Source organism: Cheilinus undulatus, linkage group 6, assembly GCF_018320785.1.
Source record: "Cheilinus undulatus linkage group 6, ASM1832078v1, whole genome shotgun sequence".
In the NCBI taxonomy this organism is placed as follows: domain Eukaryota; kingdom Metazoa; phylum Chordata; class Actinopteri; order Labriformes; family Labridae; genus Cheilinus; species Cheilinus undulatus.
The window spans coordinates 18646700-18661841 of record NC_054870.1 but is presented as its reverse complement, the minus strand read 5'-3'; positions in this window follow the sequence as shown (position 1 = coordinate 18661841).

Genomic DNA, 15142 nt, shown 5'->3' with positions numbered 1-15142 from the left:
TTAAGAAGGATTATGAGTGCGAGAAATGTTGCTCTGGTATACACTGTCAGCTGTGAGACCTTCTATAGAGAGCTGTGGTCCCCTCCAAATCATGTCCACTCAGTTGAATTCAACACAGGTGGATTCCAATCAAGGTGTAGAATTATCTCAGCAAAGACAAGGAGAAATGAGAAGAGCCTAAGCTTAATTTCAAGTGTTTTGGTAAAGGGTCTAAATACTTAGGTCAAAATGATATTCTAGTTGTTTATTCTTGACAAATTTGGCATTATTTCTATAATTCAGTTTTTACTTAGTCATGATTGGGTACTGAGTGTAGACTAACGAGATTTTTTTCACTGTAGCATCAAGCTGTAACAGCAAAACTGAGAAAAGTCAAGGGGATCTGAATACTTTCTGAGTGCACTGTATTTTTAATCTGATTTTTTAAAATTAAACTTTATTCAGGAACAAAGTCTGGTAGTTACATTCATGAAATAACCACAGTGCAGACATCAGAGACTAATCAACATTTCATAAATTGAATAGAGAAAAGGTCAGAGGTCTAATCCAGGATTAAATTATGTGTTAGAAGTAGTTACACAAATGGTGGCTTGCTTTGGCTTTGTTAGCTTTAGCTAGAGCAAACATGGCAACGCTGGTTATGTAACTACCCTGCGTTCCTTTTGTAGTCATAAAGTTGTAACTGTGATGATGTCACATTCACCTGGTTTTCCCAGTTGTTTGCATTTCATTCGTCACAACCACGACAAGATGGAAAAAGACTGGTAAAGCCATTCTTGTGTTAGCCAGTCATCGTTTTTAGCAACATTGACCAGTTGCTAGCTGATAAGTCATTAAAACAACACAATGCACAGTGCTTCATGCGTTTCAAGAATGTTGCTACATACTAAAGGCAACCATAGTATAGTGCTGTGTCTGCAATTTCTAAGAATGCCCTGAGGTTCTGAAAACAGGTCAAAATCACAGCTTTTACTAAACTTAATGCTCTGTGCAGCTATGCTGCATCCTTGAGGTTGGGTGCTCTGTGAGATAATGTGTTGACGAGTTGTGAATATAACCTAGGGGGACGTTTCATTTGCCACAGGGTCAGAAGTCGGAAGAAGAAGTTGGAATATACGTGTTATTACTGCAAAAGGGACGCAGCATTAATGTTCTAAGCCAATGTAGCTAAATTAGCTTGGCAAATGTAGCCAAAGCTAATGTAGATAACGTATTTATGTCTTGTTTCCAGTAAAGAGACACATTCACAAGTACCTTAAACCTCCATTCTTTGTAACAGCCAGCAGGGGGCAACACCACATATTTAATACTTTGCTTCACCGTAGATAACAAATTTATAGCTTACATAGCTGCCTTTGAGCTCAGCTATAACCACATTAGCTTAACCTGGAATGGTTTTCAATTAACAGGTGTGCCTTGTCAAGAATTAATTTATTAAATGTCTTGTCTCGTCTTAATGTGTTTGAGACCATCAGTGGTGGTGTGCAGGGGTAGGGTTGGTACACAGTTCCATTAGGTGAATGACAATCAGCTACTGTTCTGATCCATATTATGGCAAGAACTACTCAACTAAGTAATGAGAGATGCCAGTCCATCATTAATTTAAGACATTCATGTCAGATCCTTTTAAAACAAGTTTAAAAAAATTATTAAGGCCATTTAAAATCTTAATCCATCTTCATCTGCTTCGCCAGAGCTGGGTCGCAAGTCCACCTAGACGTCCTTTTCCCCAGCGACACTTTCCAATTCCTGCTGGGCGACCAGACAGGATCTTAACATTTCATGTTAAAATAAAGTGATAGGCCATATGAGAAAAAAAAAATCACTTTCATACCTCAAAAGTTATTTCTTCCTTTTTTAAACATGTCTAGCTGCTGTTGATGAAGTTGGGTGTGTGTTTTCTGTCTTCCTGGTTGAGGGAGGGACTAACTAAACCTCACTGTAGCATGTTTCTCATATGAGAAAGACTGGTTGAAACCCTGTCCCTTAAGGCTTTTTTTGTGTTGTGAAGGAATGAACGCCCCTACTAGATCATAGTGAATCATTATGACCAATACCTTGTTTAAACACATGATTTTATTGAAGACAGCCGTCTTTTTTAATGATTTCAAAAATTAAGGTCAAAATTATTATCAGACTTAAACCTGCTGCATTTTCAAGTAATGCCATTGGCTCTGACATAATACAAGGGCTTGGGATCCTACAGGGATGAATATGTTGTTATCAGCTGTGATCTAAATAAGCTGACTAGCAACATCCAATCATGTTACGTAAGTGTAACCTGACCCTTTTCGGCTCAGGCCAAGGCTGTCTGACCACTAAGCTCTTTCATCTACCAACCAGACATCTATTTATGTTCAAAGCTTTTGGTATTATCATTCCCGGCAGAATCCTTCCTTTATGCTAAGATTAATCACATTTATTTTAAAATGTTTCTGACTGTATGACAGGAGTGAGCTTTCTGAACTAGACTGATGACTGGTTTTAGAAATCTTTCTCCATGTCCTCAAAGTCTTGTCTCCACAGTCTCAGCCACAGTTTCCACACTAGGTCTCATAGGCTCTTTCAGACTTGGGTTGTGACAGCATGGCAGCGCCTGGAGCACCTCTTTGATCCCTCTCGTCATGAAAATGTAAAGGAAAGGGTCCACCAGAGGGCTGAGGTAGAGCAGCAGGTGAGACACCAGGCCCAGGTAGGACACTGTCTCCTTAAAGGACAAAGCCTCCAGGAGGATGGTGAGGATGAAGGGGACATAGAGCAGGGTGTAGTTAGCCCAGATTGCACCAATCCCTATCGCTGCTCTCCTCCTCTCTTGGGTTGGAGGGTTAGATCTAGAGCAGGACAGAGCCCTCCAAGAGTCCACAGTGAAAAAGAAGAGGAAGGGGAAAGGAGCGAGCAGGGACACAGCAAACCAGAAGTTGTACTGCAGCACCGCCAGGGCAAGGGCACCAAACGGAGCAGCCCATGCCAGCAGGGCGACTGCAGGAAACTTTCTGATGATGCTGCAGCAGCCCAGACACTGTGGGTAGGCCACCAGGAGATGGCGCTCCTGAGCTATCAATAGCATGAGGGTGATGTTGGTGACAACACCAAAGTAGAAGATGAAGTCGGTGGGGTTTGAAGAGAAGACAGGCCCACTTCCCATGTCGGGTTCAACATGGGGTCGACCAAAGAAGCTGATGATGTCAGAGATTAGGAGGAACATGACATGCATGGGGATTTTGTTCTCACCTGGACAGAACAAAAGAAACATTTGTTACTAAAAATGTGACTACTAATGACCTCTATTTAAGAAATGTACCCATTATCACTGATACCAAAAATATAACAAGCCTATATAGGCAAATAAAGAAGAGGATGCAGATGTCTTGGTTCCAGTAAAGAGGCACATTCACAAGTACCTTTAACCTCCATTCTGTAATGGCCAGCGGGAGGCAGCACCACACATTTACTACTTTACTTCAGAGGTTGGTTTATTATTGCAGGCAACATTTTATTAAATCAGTTTATGTGCTCTTTATCTGGTTTGGTCTAAAATATAGCATATATTATACGATTATAATATTTGTTTTGTAAATTATGGCTCCAATTACTGTAAAAGAAGGCAATAAAGCAGAGTTTGTCTAAGGTCATGGTCATGGTGAAGGACAGCTCCAGCACCTACCAAGTAACAACCCTAACAGCTCTCTTGTTGAAATGTGGTCATATCTGGCTCCACTACTCTAAAGACCACTGTGTCTCATGCCATCAATTTTGTTATGCCCTCAAATGATCTGTTTAGTCTATTAGAGGAAACCTATGTTATAGTATAGCTATAGTATATAGTATTAGCTTTATGCCTGCTCTGCAACAAGCTCATGGTGCATCCTCTAGAGCAGTGGATCTCAACTAATCTAGCCTCAGGATCCACCATCTCCTCCTCAATGATAAATCACAACCCAAATTTCCACATATTTTCTCTAAAGTCTGTTTAATGAAAAATGCTGCTGTTAGGAATGAACCCCATGATGGATCAAAGAAAAAGGACAAAAGAGTTTAAAAACCTGCATCTTCACAGAAGCCCTGTATGCATGCATTTTATTTTACGTTGTTTATCCCATGAGAACATGTACATTTAAGATGTTTGCTATTGAAAAGAAATAATTCATTATCATAGGAAAGCCTGCTTTGATAAAAATATAAATAAGTCAAGATCTCTAGAAAACAACCAAAGTGTACTTCTCTCAGTCAAAGTGAGTAACATATATGGATTCATGTCCACTGGTGGCGTCTGTATATCACAGCCTTTTAGCCACATCTTTAATTTTTCCTCGCCCATATTTGCAGCTGGTTAAAAATAGCTCCATGACCCACTTATGGGTCAATCCACCAGCTGAGAACCACTGCTCCAGCGCATTGGTTCTGAACCTGGGGTCTGGGTGCCCCTAGAGCAGTGGCTCGCATCCTTTTTTGTTGGAGTCCCCCTACTTGTATCTAAGAAAGGCCAGGCCTTCCCAAGACCCATATGAATAAAAAAGAGACATCACTGGTAGAGCTGGTTGTTTTGCAGTTGGAAAACTGTAGGTTCAATCCCTATCTCCTTCAGTCACATATTGATGTGTCCTTGGGCAAGACACTAACCTCAGTTTTCTCACAGTCAGTGGTGTATAAATGTGTATGGATGCAACTGAACCAAATTAGCTAATACTGATGGCCAATTCTCCATAGCAACCTCTGCCACCAGCGGCGTGTGACGTACGTTGTAAAAGCACTATGAGTCAGATGACTAGAAAAGGGCAATACAAGCTAAAGACTGTTAAGCATTACCTTTTCAGAGTTAGCTCTGTGGGTAGAGCCAGTACATACACAGGCTGTAGATCCCACTGGTTGCAGGATTGATTACCAGTCTTGGTGCTGTTTGATGCATCTTTCCCTCATTCACTCTCCCCATGTTTCCTGTTTCTCTTCAGCTGTATGAATCAAGCTTATAGTAGTTTGGGATTTTCATTTGTATATATTTTTATTTAGTTCTAAATGTAGTTTTCAATTTCAGTTTAATTGTTATCAGTTTCACTGCGAGTAACAAAGTAATGCTTTGCTTAAGTTTATTTTTTATTAGCTTTAGAGTTAGTTTTTTTTTTTTTCAGCAATACTTGTTAATAGTGAGACCTAAAAGAGTCAGAAGAAGTAAACATTATATGATTAAAAAACAAACAACAAAACACATTAAAACAGGCTACTCTTCACTTTTGATTTTAATTTTTTTTTTTAATTGATATTCAAGTACAATTTAAGACCTAAAATTACCATTTTTGAAGTCTTCAATCAAATCAGACCATTTTACACTCTCCATGCTTGAGCATAGATGTCAGTCAGTGCGCTGCTTTCAAAAACTCAAACTAAGGAAATTCTGTCCCTAATTTTATTTTATTTGTTATTTTTTTAAGAACAGATGTATGTTTTAGTTAGTTCTTGTTTTTTGAAAGCTTAGTTTTTATTTAGTTTCAGTTTACTAAAGTTATTTTTACATTTTAGTTTTAATCATTTAGCTTGTTTTAGGTGACTATTATAACCTGACCTTAATAAAGGGGAAAAAAGCCTTAAAATAATTCATATAGAAACACATTATCACAGATTTTAATTGTTTCATTGATAAAACCACTAAGAAAACAGTTCTTCTTAGCCCCTAGGGCAGTGGTTCTCTACTGGTCCAGCCTCAGGACCCACCATTCTGTCTTACAACAGATCACAGCCCAAGTTTCCAAAAAGATTTCAACAGCGCGTGTTTAGTTGATTAAAAAAAGCCAAGATGGCTTAGGAGTGCTGCTTTCATGTTGTAACACAGGTGCTCTTAGGTCTCAAAGAAAGGTTCATGATACCAAAAAATGGGGGTAGGCCAGACTTGTCAAACTAAAGTACACTGTTTTGAAAAAGTTAAAAAGCCTTTAATAAATGAGCTAAAGCGCCTACGCGTTTCAATGAAACAGGCATGTTTAGTTGAGTATGTTGCAGTTCGGAGCTAACCTTGCAAAGCAGATGGATACGTCCATTTCCGTGTTTCTTACTGGTGAATCCATCTCGCAAAGCTTCCATCTGAACGGGTTAGAAAGTGACAGGACCAATTAGCGTCGAGGGGCAGTACTTCCGGGTGCGGTGGAGTCGTGACAAGCAAGCAGCGAGAAGAGGCCAGTGCAATAATGGCAGAAGACATTAGCATGGATGCTGCTAAAGCGCCCGTTTTATCAGAACTTGATGACATTTCTTCATTCAAAGAACAAAGAACAGCATTGAGTTGTTTTCTTTTCAAAAACAATAGGTCATGTACTAAAATGTCGACAGTCGCCATGGTTTGCGTTATGCAGTTCTCTATGGAGCTTACTCCTTTGGTACAGCTACAACATTGTGTGTTTTGTTGCTCTGATTGGCCTGTAAAGATGTGACGTACAGAATTTTCATCCAATCACACTCCAAGTTTTTTTTCAAAGACTCTGCCCTTTCCCAAACCTTGTGCATGAGTGGTTTTCCAGATGGATGTGTGAAACACCACAGATCACACTTTCCCATTCATTCTCATTTTCACCCATTTCCACACTGATGGTAGACGTCACTATGGAAGGTGTCAGTCATTATTAGCTTACTCCATTCAGTCACATCTATGCAACAGCGAAAGCAAATCAAGGCTAAGTGGCTTGAGTGTCACATCAACATGTAACTGAAGGAGCTTAGGATTAAATGCCCAAAACAACATCTGATAGACAACCATGAATGACACCAGTCTACCTTAGTTTTGAAACCATTTAAACACACTGAATGAGGACATTATACACATCCACTTCTCATAGAGCGTCCATAATATTTGATAAAGACTGACTGCAATAGTTATATTGGTTTGTTTTGGGTACCTGTGTAGTTTTCAGCCTGTCACAGATAAAGAAAAGCCCACCTCTGTACTTGGATGACAGGAGTAGAAAGCAAAGTGTTTATAGTTGTTAACTGTTGATTGCACAAAGAGCAGAGTGGGTACAAACCTCTGGACAGATTCTTCAGCATGTAAATAGCCAGTCCAATGGCAGGCAGCCCAACGCTGAACGTCACCCAGCTGATGACTTTGGCTACCTGGGCAGCAGCGGGGGATGTGGTGCTGTTCACAGTCTGATTGTCGGTGGCGTTGTCGAGGACAGGGACAGTTGTTGTTTCCGTGATGCTGTCAGCCATAAGAGGTCACACACAGGCTATTTATGTGTTCAGCTGTTCAGATTAGCATTGAGATCTTCAAAGCGTGCCGTGCAGCTGATGCTAGGAAAACAATAATGAAGATCTCAGTCTCATGTCAGTCTAAGAAAGACCAAAATTAGTCCAGATAAGCAGAAACTTTTAAAAATTATTTCTGTGTAATTTTGATTTGTAGATTGTTTGAGCAGTAAACAGGGAGCTTATCCATATCTGTCAGTCATGAACCCATGACTTTCATGAGAAATATCTTCAAAAATCCTCTGGCATTGTCTTCAATATTCTTCATTTTTGTTATGTATAATTATCAGCTAAATATTTTGCAGACCAACTTAAGGAAACACCTTCCTATGGGTCAGGTGCTTTCAAGGACAGTACTGGACACAAGACAAGTGACATCTGGCATGCTACTCGAGGGGGTGCGACATGTGCCATATATATTCAGCGACATTCTGCAGTGGCATGGATTGTTTCAGGGAAAATATATACCATCACTTTAGTGCAAGGCTGGATTGGGCCCATGGAGGTCAGCAAACCATGGTCCATTGTAAAGTTAAGTTGTGATAACCCTATTTTATTTTTGTAACTGAATAATAACCACTCTTATCAAAGCAATATATTTTTAAATGTATTTATGCTGTAGAACATAGCCTTCTTCAAAACCTCTTCTTAAACAGAGTTCACAATGGGTTAAAGTCACAAAAAAAGGCAGATAAAGTAGAGAAGGGGGGTACAAGTAGCAAAAATTGGTTTAAAGTGGCAAAAAGGGCTTAACACATAGTAATATGCAATAAAATCTGAAAAAAAGTGGGAATAAAAGTAGTGAAAAGGGGTTCATCGTGGCAAAAATGGGTTGAAAGGTGCAAAAAAAGTGGTAGAAAGTCTTTAAAAATTGGCAAATGGCTTTTAAGTGGTGATAATGGGCAGACATTGTGGTGAAATACTGAAAGGAAAAGTGGCAAAAATGGGCAGGAAAAAGTTATCAAAAGGGGTTAAAAAGAGGCAAAAACTGGTAAAAATGTGTGAAAAATAATGAAAGGGACAAATATAAGATGCAAAAAATTGACATGAAGTGGTGTAATGGGTTAACAGAAACAAACGCTGAAAAACGCTGAAAAGTGATGGAAGGGTCGAATAAAAGTGACAAGAATGGGCATCAAAAGTAGTGAATAGGGGTTCATAGTGGCAAAAATTGATTAAAAGAAGCAAAAATGTTTAAAAAGTGTGCAAAATCAATGGAAGGGGCAAAACTGGGTGGGTGTAATAGTGGCACAAATAAATGAGTTCAACAGAAGATCCCAATAATAACTTGACACAATTTTGTTTACAAAGTCTTAAGTTGTAACATTACATTTTATTTCTAATGTGAGTCTAAAATTCATTTTCCTCAACTCTGGTCTGTCCTGGAACAGCTGATCAAAAATTAAAGGAAAGCTGTTTTAAGTTCAGATTTTTCAGAACTCATCAAGCTGTATCAGCGCCATAATAGAAACACTTTGTGCTCAAAAGATATTAAAAGTGCAGTTTAGATTCATATTTTTAGTTGGTGATTTATCGACACAACAGGATTAAAAAAAGACAATCAAGTGAATAAAAAGACTCAGAAACATAGCAGATGCATGTGGCTTCTGCTGTTAAAGAGCCTCATGATTTTTTTCACCTCTTTATGATAATCACATTGGATCATTATCATACCTGTAGTTGGTGCTGAAAAGTCCTCTTAGGCTGTCAGGTCAATAATCCAACTTGTTTGAAAGATTATTTGAAAAATCTTGGATTTATGTTGATTCCTCTTCAAATATCTCATATCCCGCTTAGAGAGTCAGTCCATCTGACTATAAATGATCGTGCTCAAGTCGAGTTTTGTGTTTGTTCATGGCTGTTTATTTAAATCTTTTATTGCTGCAGGGTTGAGCCTCCATATCACTAAAGAGCTGATTTGAATGACGCCTGGATGTGCTGAATATTCTTCACTGGTTTAAAAGAATCATTCTGTGTGCTTGTGATAAAACAGGGGGTGAATATTTGCATGAAAGACTGATATCAATATGTTTCAATAGGCTTTATTTTAACAGTATTTATGTTTGTGTGGCTTTATTGAAGGGAACTCTACCAATGAATAAAAGAAAATAAGATGCTTTAATTTTCACAAGGATCCCAACTACAGTTTTTGTCCTTACAGCTCAGAAAACCATCCTGCTGATGTCAAAGTGATGCAGTCAGGGTTATTTCTTTATGGGGCATTCATTAAAATACTTGGAAATTAAAAATGTAAATCCTAAGCAGTTTTTGTGAGCATAAAAATCCTGTTGCTTATTTTTTTCCCATCATGGCTGTAAATACAGGTCAACAAAGTTACCATATGTAAGCCTTTTCCTGGCTATGGGGCAGCTGTTGTGGCTTCCTGATGATGAATATCCTTGGGGGCAGGATGTGACTGACTCAAAGAAACTCATAAGTAGCAATGTATGATCTATTTTCCTTTATATTTCCATCAGAAAGCCTAAAAAAGTCACAAATAATTGATAACAAAACTAATTTAAGTAGTACAAAGGCTTGGAGTAAAAATAGAAATGGATGCATGCCATATAAGTATAATAAAATATTAATAACTGAACGAGGGTTACAAGCAGCACTGGCCATCCCGCCATGCCAGGGTGTGTCGTAGCTATGGGTTGGTAGTAATAAGAGTGTGTGCTGCAGCACAGCAGAGAGATCATGTTGATCCTCCCAGGACTGTCATCAAATGGGAAAAATTTAACACATTGAACTTTGTCCATGAGGAAATATTGCTCATCATCAGAGGGGGGAAGTACAACTAAGACAGAGGTTGATATGTAGAAGTGATCAGGCTAGGACTGATAATTATCATGTAAAATTACAGTCTTATATTTGAAGTGTTACTGGCTTCTTCCAGTCGGTGGGGCTACAGCAAATCCATGAAATTAACATTTAGATGCTTAGATGAAATTTAAAGTAAATTAGAGGTTTTATTTGAGAGGCACATACATCAATTTCTGTTTAACTGGCGAGATATAAGATAAGATAAGATAAGATAAGATAAGATAAGATAAGATAAGATAAGATAAGATAAGATAAAATATTCCTTTATTAATCCCACAAGAGGAAATTCCAATTTACAGCAGCAAAATGTATCTTAGACAAAGCAGGCCATTGGCGACAGAAACACAACAGAAATAGAGTACAAATAAGAGTAGTGTTGCAAGAGCAACAAAAATACAAAATACAAAAATATGGAATATAAGGATGTCAACTTACAAATTATAAATAGTATTTACAAACAGTGTACAGGTTGGGTAGATTATAGATTGGGTGTGGTGGAGATATTAATAAGTACACCTTTATACACACACACATATATATATATATATATATATATATATGTATATATATATATACATACAAACGTGTACAGATTATACATATAAATTAGTTATTGCACAATTACTTGGAGTAGTTTCTGTTGTGGAGCCTAACGGCTGCAGGAAGGAAAGACCAGGAAATACCTCTCCTTTACACACTTGGGGTGTAGCATCCTGTCACTAATGGAGCTCCTTAGTGCAGTGAGTGGTGTTGGAGGGGGTGGTAGTCTTTGTCCATCATGGAGGACAGCTTAGCTGTCATCCTCCTTTCCCCCACCTCCTCCATGGATTCCAGAGGGCATCCCAGGACAGAGCTGGCCTTCTTTATAAGTTTGTCCTGCCTCTTCCTGTCAGTTACTGTGATGCTTCTCCCCCAGCAGACCACACCGTAGAAGATGGCCGAGGCCACAGCAGAGTCATAGAAGGTCTTCAGGAGTGCCCCCTGCACCCCAAAAGACCTCAGCCTCCTGAGCAGATAGAGTCTGCTCTGACCTTTTTTGTAAAGTGCAGTGGTGTTATCAGTCCAGTCCAGTTAGTGTTCAGATGAACACCCAGGTACTTGTAAGATGTCACCATCTCAATGTCCCTTCCCTGGATGTTCACTGGTGATGGGGCGGAGTGGGGGCGCCGACGGAAGTCCACAACCAGCTCCTTGGTCTTACCAGCGTTAATCTGGAGGTGGTTTCACTGGCACCAGTCCACAAAGTCCTGTATGAGTCCTCTGTACGACCGGTTGTCCCCATCTGTGATGAGGCCGACAATGGCAGAGTCGTCAGAGAACTTCTGCAGGTGGCAGGTGGGTGACAGGTGGGAAAAGTCAGCAGTGTAGAGGGTGAAGAGGAACGACGCCAGCACCGTTCCCTGAGGGGCCCCTACACTGCAGAGGACAGTCTCTGACACACAGTCCCGGGTCCTCACATACTGTGGGAGGTTGGTGAGGTCCACAATCCAGCATGTGAGGTGTTGGTCCCCTCCAGACAGCTCCAGCTTGTCCCTCAGGATATCCGGCCTGATGGTGTTGAAAGCTCTGCTGAGGTCCAGGAAGAGGACCTGAACAGAGCTCCCAGGCGACTCCAGGTGAGACAGAGCTCGATGGAGGAGGAAGATGATGGCGTCGTCCACTCCGATGCCAGGCTGGTACAAGAACTGCAGCGGGTCCATGGACAAGCTCACCAGGGGGCACAAGGACCAGCCGCTCCAGGGCCTTCATAAGGTTGGATGTTAAGGCCACCGGCCTGTAGCAGCTAGGGTCCTTGGGATGCTGGGTCTTTGGCACGGGTACAACGCAGGACGTCTTCCAGAGGCTTGGTACCCTTCCCAGTTTCAGGCTCAGGTTGAACAGATGTCCAATGATCCCACTCAGCTGGTCTGAGCAGGAGGAGGAGCCTGGAACTGAGGCCGTCCGGTCTTGCAGCCTTCCTGGTCTTTGTCCTCCTCAGTTCAGCTCATATCAACATGGTGCCATATCCACTTAAGTGTCCCTTAATAAAACATGTCAGTGTCATGGACAGATATCGTGACTGGAGGAATTCCTTTCGAAATCTGAGCTATATAGGTTAACAGAATGAGAGGGATTATAAAATTACCATAATGTTTTGCTTCGTGTTGCCAGTAGGGGGCGCTTTTATGAGAAATGTGCATGTGGGCAGATCTGTGTGAGACTATTGTCTTGCCAGTACAGTAGAATGCAGAATAATACGAAAGTTACAACAGGTTCAAGTCAATTGGCACCTTAAAAGAGGCTTATTTTGAAATAGAGAGGAGGCTGGTGGACTTCCTGTGCAGATTTGGGTATGGGTCGAGGAGGCTTTTTTGTAGGTCTAATGATGATCAATATGCAGACCTAAAATAATTAGCCAAGGTGGAAGGGTTCCTTGGGGCTGAATGTTCAAAGCTGTTTTAGAGTGAAAAAACAAAAGTCAGTAGAGGAAATTTTTGACTGGCAGAGGGGGGCACTGTGACAAAGTGAGGATATTATTGCATTAATGTTTTCAGGATCAATGTGTATTATCACACATGCATGATTATGTTTGATTATAATTTACATAAGCGCTGAAAAGTTAATGGCATTATTGTGAAAAAAACACTGCAAAAAAGTAACAAAAAATAGGCCAAATTTGGGTGACAGCCCAAATACCCTATGGTGAAAAGTCATGATGTGCACAACTTTAGATTCCCATCTTGAATGAACTACATTTTTTAAGCTAATTAGGTATATATACTTGGTCTAGTTTGTTAAAATGTGCAACATGTCCATCAGCTGAAACATGATAATTTGACCTTTAGCTGTTTGTGATGTGCTTCCTGTACATTTAAGAGGATTGTCCCAAGAGACTTTTTACCTGTCTTTTCATACAATATGTGAACTAGGGGCGTAGCTAGGCATTTAGGGCCCCCAGAAAGAATATTGCACAGGGCCCCCCTTAACCAGATAGCCAAGCAATAAATCTTGCCCCTTTTTTACAATTATCTCTGCATTTTAATGTATTTTGAACCATAATTTCCCCATTTATAAGCAATATTTTTACTAAATTTATTTGTATTATCCTGCAGCACTGGACCACACCATTTGGACATTTTTTAGGGAGGAGCAGGGGCCTCCAGTATTGTATTTTACTCTGTTTGATACTAATTTCAGTCTGTTCACTAATTCATTTAGTCTCTTTTGATTCAACAATGGCACTAAAATGCTGAAGAAAAATAAGTAAAAACACCTTTTTCATTACAGGCTTCTTAAGGGCCCCTCCCTACAGTGGGCCCAGGTAATCAGTACCCTTTTTACCCCCGTGCTACGCCCCTGATGTGAACCAATTTTCATGCATGTAGCTTTAACCCAGTCCCTCGACTGGTGTTTGGGGCCTCTGTGGAGCCCCTATGCAACACATTTTTACAAATGCCCCAAAATATGAAAATCTCCATTGGGGGACAATGTATGGGGAGTTTGGTTAGTTTTGGGGTATGTTAAAGCTCCACAAATCAGTGTAATAATGAGGAAAAAAACAAAGACTTCCTAATAAAAACTGATGCATACCGCATAAATAACATAAAAGTGTTCCAAGGTTATAAAACTGACAAATCTTACACATATTTCATCATTTATGTTATCTTTTTCCTTAAAAGTCCATTGAAATGTAAAAAAAAGACCCATACAAATATTGCATAACTATATTAATTTTAGCAGTAGTAAAACCGACAGTAAAAAATAAAACTTATATATGCCTTGTCAGTGCAATAAAGCTGTTATGAGGTTATAAAACTAATCAAATTGACCTATGAATATTGTCAACTGCAATGACCATGGTCCCATGCCCAATGAAGGGTTATAATGTTACTGACATTCTATTTGACATAATATTAAAATACAGACAATGAGATTAGAGATACTGCTGCAGCCCTATTTTGAAATGTGTCTCTAATGGAATCACCAATTTTATTGGATGTGTGTAAAGATTAAGAAAATGTTGAGGTGCCAGTGGTCTTGTGGTTACTTCTGCATGCTCCATATATAAAGGCTGTTGTCCTCAGGGCAGCCAGATTAAAATCCAGCCAGTGGCCCCTTTCCTGTTGTCATTTCATAATCTCTGTTTGTCTCCTCAGTTTCTGTCTTTTCCTATTTCTACAACCCCACACACACACACACACACACACACACACACACACCCCCCCCCCCCCACACACACACACACAAATACAATATCTTATTATACCTGAAATTTCCAAACAGAAACGTGTACAGTACTGTGCAGAACTTTTAGGCATGGTCGGGCCAAACATTAAGACGAAAGCAAGGCTTAGATGTGGTGAATAAGCCACCTGCAGGCATCACTGGTCAGGAGGGAACACCAGTGGGGCTCTGGATGTCCTTGTATATTGGGGCATGAGAAAATAATCTGTTGAAAAAATTGCAAAATGCAGCTCCTTTAGGGCACAGTAAGGCAGGGGTTCTCAACTAGTGGGTCAGGACTCAAAGTGGGTCGTGGGGGTGTTTTTATTTGGTTGCAAATTGCTGCCTGGAGAAAAAATATCTAGGATTTCCATATACAGTGCTTAACAAATGTATTAGACCACCCTAACCCTAACCAAAGTAAGGTTTATGCCACAGCTGCCCTAAATTAACAGCACTGGTAATTACCAAAATCATTTTTTATGTTTCTGCAATGGTTAATACACCAATATGTAGAAGCCCTTTAACCCAAATGATATTTTTAATGCTAAAATATAATTATTATTGTTATCCTTAAATTTCAAATTTACTGATTTACAATAAAACTGAAAAACCAGTAAAGCACATTATTTCTTGATCAATATGTCAAATTATAGTTATTTACTTGCATTCCTGAACAGAAAAAAAGAGTTTTAGTGGTTGAATGTTATGCTTGATTCATTTCTGACTTCTCAGAGAAGCCCAGTGAGCCGGCTCAAATTTGGGTGAATTCAGTTTGAAATCCCTCATTCCTGTTCAAAATGGTAAAACATAGAGAGCTCACTGAAAATGAAAGAGTCCGCATTAAAGCACTTCATGATGCTGGATGGTCTTTGAGACAAATATG